Raw genomic sequence first — 5,313 nt, forward strand, 5'->3', positions numbered from 1 at the left:
ACAAATTAGATGAGCATTTATTGGGCTACCTTCTCTTTCACATGATGATGAAGCTATTTACGCTTTGAACGATTATGAAAAATAAGGTTGATTGTCATATTGGGGGATTCTTTAATGTGACCCCCATGGAGAAAAGGTGTTTCAACATAGTCATGACTTTTTATTTTTAAAATAAGAAAAGCAATAAGGAAAGCCAAGTCAAAAACAAAACTCCTCGTCACCAACCGTACATTGCGTGCCTCCAATTTGTAAAACCTTTGAGTTCTCCCCTGCTCACCGTAAAGTACATCAAGATGTCACTAGATTTCGAACTTATGACATCCTGTTGACTTGGTGACATTCACAAGTCGCCCCTACCAGATGAGCTGAGCACTTGCGGGCAAGTCAACTCAACTATTGTTGAAGCCATGACTGCTACTTAGTGAATCATTCAAACAGGAAGTTTTTTTTTTTTTGAAAGGAAAGCTTGGGGTAGGCATACCCCCATCAATTATTAGCCAAACATTGGAATATGAAGGTTTTTTTTTAAGGCAAGCTGGGATAGGCATACCCCACCAATTATTATTCAATTGTACCACTGGGGTTTTGAACCTGCAACATCCTATCACAGGAGACATACACTGACAGTTCCTACCAACTATAAGGAGCCCCATTGGTCAAATAGGAAGCTTTAATTTGTAGCTTTTTTATGATTTATGACAAGGTGGGCATAACTCGTGGGAGATATCAAGGACACCACACACCTAGCAAGTTAGGTGGGTCAACTTAAGGCATCCAAGCTGAAGGACGTCATGAATTCTATATCCAGGGTGCATGTCCTTTGGCACAGGGTCAAAACCAATGAAAAACTATCTCCAATTGCGACCTCACGATTATGATAGTGGAACCATAGTGACAAATATCACGAGATTTATGAAAATCTTGCGATAAATTGCCTGAACGTTTAAACGGCAATTTCTCGTCAGATTTTGAAAATATTGCAAGATTTATGAAAAAACATAAATACCGTGATTTAAACGCGATATTTATGTTTTAAACAGCTATTTATTGCAAAAAAATCATGTATTTTTATTTTTAAATAAATTTTATTAATATTTTCTTATAAAAAATAATTTTTATATTTTTAATTTATTTTTTTATTACCGAGATTTTGCCAAAAATGCTGGATTTATGGATTTTTTTTTATTTCTCATGATTTTTTGAAAAACGAGAAATTGCTGATAAAATCGTTTGTCACTAAGAGTGGAACCAACTATCTCGGTCAAATCCATCATTTAGCATTTCAAGAAATGCAATCACTTCCAAAAAATGTGAAGGAACTGAATGTGGAATGACTAGGGCGTTCAACCCAATCTGCATAAGAAAAGCATAATGGATAGAATCTGTATTTTATAATCTAATGTACTTTTTACATATTTAAAAATGTAAGCCACAACTTGATCATTAGCTATTAGTAGATGCATGCATAACTTTATGTTGGTGTAAACGTCAAGTATTATAAAGCATTACTATAGCTCGGCAGTGAGATGAATCATTGAAACAATCCTTATCATTGATGCGGCTGATTATGTTGCTTTTTGTAACCATTGGAGTAGGAATAGGTTTGAAGGCTTGCACCTTGGCATGTTCAAGATGATCCCAAACATATTTGGCTTGACACAAAATAAGACTGCTAGAATTTTTTTTTTTGGATTTATAACTCAAAGAAACAACACTCGGCATAGAGACCTGGATGTGCAAGGTCAGCTTGCCATACCTATGGTCATCATGCCGATGGCATAAAACTCCAAGGTTAGGACCCCCACCCCCGGAGCTTATGTTGGGCATTGGCTTGCATGGAGAGGAGATGACCATGAGAATCGAACCTTGACCACCTGTCTGGTGGCCAAGCCCCACCTCACAATGCCGACAACCCTTGGTGTGACTTTTAAAAATTTGTTTAACCTCTATTTTTGTCACGGCCCTTTCCTTCAATAGGCCAATGTGGCACGATGATCCTTTCTTACCGCCGCAAGCCTACTTGTCGCTCGCTTGCCAGTCGTGGAAGCATGTAATCAGAGAGTAAAAGAGAATAAAGGGAGAAGAATTGCAAACACAACGAGTGTGAACAAAAGAAAGCTCAATGCATTTTATTCATTCATAATTTTGTTCACAGGCGATTACAGTTCAAGTACACAGGCTGCCCCTTCGGGGTATTGATTCACCTCACCTTACATCAAGCTCAACAAAAGCAAAAAATACTCTAGACGCAACTTTACAATGTAAGTCACAAAGAAACATGCTCCCCCCTTTAAATCATATGTTGTCCTCGGCGCCATTTGTTTCATGGTAAGCCCTGACTTTAGCCGGGTAGCAGCTGTTCATTCGGAATGCAGGCTCCCACATCGGTTCTGTTGTTTTCTCCCACTGCACTAGGTATTTATTCACTTTGCTCAAGTAGTTGACCTTATGGTGAAGGATTTGACTGAGGTGCTTCTCGTCCCGTTGTGTTGTCGGGGTCTTTTGCATAATGAGAGCGCGTTGTGGCACGCTGCGTTTCGGATCTCCATCGTCTGGATGGAACTGCTTGAGGTTGCACACGTGGAACACCAGGTGCACCTTGAAATCTGGGGGCAACTCCAGCTTGTATGTCAGTTTTCTCACCTTCTTTGTGATGGTGAATGATCCTTCATACTTTCTGATCAGTTCGCAGTACTGCCCACGGAAGATGCCTGTGTGATCAGGATAAAGCTTCACCAACACTTTGTCCCCAACTTAGAACCCAGCGGGCCGACAATTTTTGTCCACCCACTTCTTCATTCTCTTTGCCGCCTTGTATAGGAATGCCTTCGCCAGCTTATTCTGCTCGTGTCAGTCTCGAACAAACTGATTGGCGAAGAATGTCCTTCTCTTTTCTTGCGCAGCAAGATTATGCGGGGTCAGTGGCTTCTGCCCCGTGACTTTCTCAAATGGGTTGTGGCCTAAAGACTCGCTCTTCTGCAAATTGTAACAAAATTGTACCATGTTCAGGAGCTTTACCCAATTTTTCTGATTGACACTAACAAAATGCCTAAGGTACTGCTCAAGTATCTCATTGATGCACTTTGTTTGTCCATATGTCTGCGGATGGAAACTTGTTGAAAATAACAAATCAAAGTCAAGTAGCCGAAATACTTCAGGTCAGAACTTTCCCATGAAGCGAGCATCGCAATCACTCACAATACTCTTTGGTATGCCTCAGTGTTTCACTGCATGCCTTACAAACAACTCTGCAGAGCACTCCTTTGAAGCTGAGATGAAGGTGACATACTTTGAGAAATGATCCACCACAACCAGGATAGAACTGAGGCTCTCTACCTTTGACAGACTAACAATGAAGTCCATGGAGATGCTATCTTAAGGACGTTCTAGAATTGGTAGAGGTTCAAGAAGACTGGCAACCTCCTGGTTTATCCCATTATCTTGCTGGCAGATGAGGCATGTTCGCATATAGCTCTCCACGTCGTCTCTCATCTGCGGCCAATAGTATCCATGCTCAAGGAGTGCTAAGGCCCACTCATGACCAGGATGGCTGACCCATCATAGTGTATCATGGCACTCCTTAAGTAGTTCTCGGTGGAGGCTTCCCCACCGCGGCATGAAGATGTGTCTCCCTTTTGTCACGAGGAGACCGTCATGTAGCCAAAACTATCGAGTCTTCTCTGCCTGCGCCAAAGAAACAAGGTGTTGTATTGTCGGATCCTGCTGCATACCTACGTGGATGTGGCTCAACAATGCATCCTCCAAATGCACTTCAAAAGGCTCCGTGCACGCAACTGCCAGTTCAGCCCTACGGCTCAAGGCATCTGCCATAACATTAGTCTTTCCAACCTTGTACTCTAAGGTAAAGTCGAACTCAGCCAAAAACATCTGCAACCGAGCTTGCTTAGGTGTCAACTTCTTCTGTGTCTGAAAATAGCTCGTGGCCACATTGTCCGTCTTGACGATAAATTGGGCACCCAGAAGATAGTGCCGCCAAGTCTTGAGGTAATACATGATGATTGTCATCTCACGTTCATGCACTATGTAATGCCTCTCTGCATCCTTTAGCTTAAAACTCTCATATGCAATCAGATGACCCTCTTACATAATAACTTCATCGATGACAAAGTCTAAGGCGTTCACGTGGACCTCAAAGGGTTTTGAGTGATCAGGCAGTCGCATCACTGACTCCCTCACTAAGGCTTTCTTCAAGCCATCGAAGGCATCTTGGCATGCTCCTGTCTAGAGTCATACTGATTCTTCTTTAAAAAATCTTTGAAGGGCGCAATAATGAGGGAATAACCTTCGATAAAAACACTAATAGTAGTTTTCCAAACAAAGAAATGACCACAACTTTGACATGTTGCTTGACAGAACTCATTCTTGGATGACCCTTATCTTTTGTCCATTCATACGCAGCACACCATGCCCCACAATGTGTCCAAGGAAGCTGATATCCTCCTGCCCGAAAAGACACTTCTCTTGTTTGACACAGAGGTCATTCTCCTTTAGCACCTGAAACACTATTCGCAAGTTCCTGACATGTTCCTCCATATTGTTATTGTAGATCACGATATCATCCAAGTAGACTACCACGAACTTGTCTAAGTAAAGGTAGAAGATTTGGTTCATTAAAGTCATGAACGTGGCTAGAGCATTCGTCAACCTGAATGGCATTACTAAAAATTCGTAAGCACCATAGCGGGTGACACAAGTTGTCTTCGACTCATCACCTTCAGCAATCCTCACCTGCCAGTAACCTGATCGCAGATCTAGCTTGAAAAAGATACGGGCACTGCCTAGCTAATCGAACAAGTCTGCTATCAGTGGCAATGGGTGCTTATTTTTCACCATGACCTTGTTTAAAGCACGGTAATCCACATAGAGCCATCATGCTTCATCTGAAATAGGACTAGGGCGCCAAATGGGGCTTTCGATAGATGAATGATGTCTGCATCCAATATCTCGTCCAACTACTTGCGCAGCTCTTTCAGCTCAACTGGCCCCATGCAATATAGAACTATTATGAGAGGCTTCGCTCCTAGAGTCAACTCAGTCTTATGGTAGACCTCGCATCTTGGAGGAAGATGCTTTGGAAAATCTGGAGGTATCACCCCCCAAAACTCCTCTAATAGTTAGGCTAGGGTCGATGACACTGCTGCTTGCACATTCTCTTCTTCTGTGCGTACGACAACTAAGAATGTCTGCTCCCCACGCTTGACACTCTTTTTTAGCTGCATTGTCGATAACATTGAAGACTTGCCTTTCTACGTAAGGCACTGCACTATGTGGAACGAGTTTGACCCCATGATC

Source organism: Nuphar pumila, chromosome 8 (genome assembly GCF_984573655.1).
Source record: "Nuphar pumila chromosome 8, dmNupPumi1.hap1.1, whole genome shotgun sequence".
NCBI classification, from domain to species: Eukaryota; Viridiplantae; Streptophyta; class Magnoliopsida; order Nymphaeales; family Nymphaeaceae; genus Nuphar; species Nuphar pumila.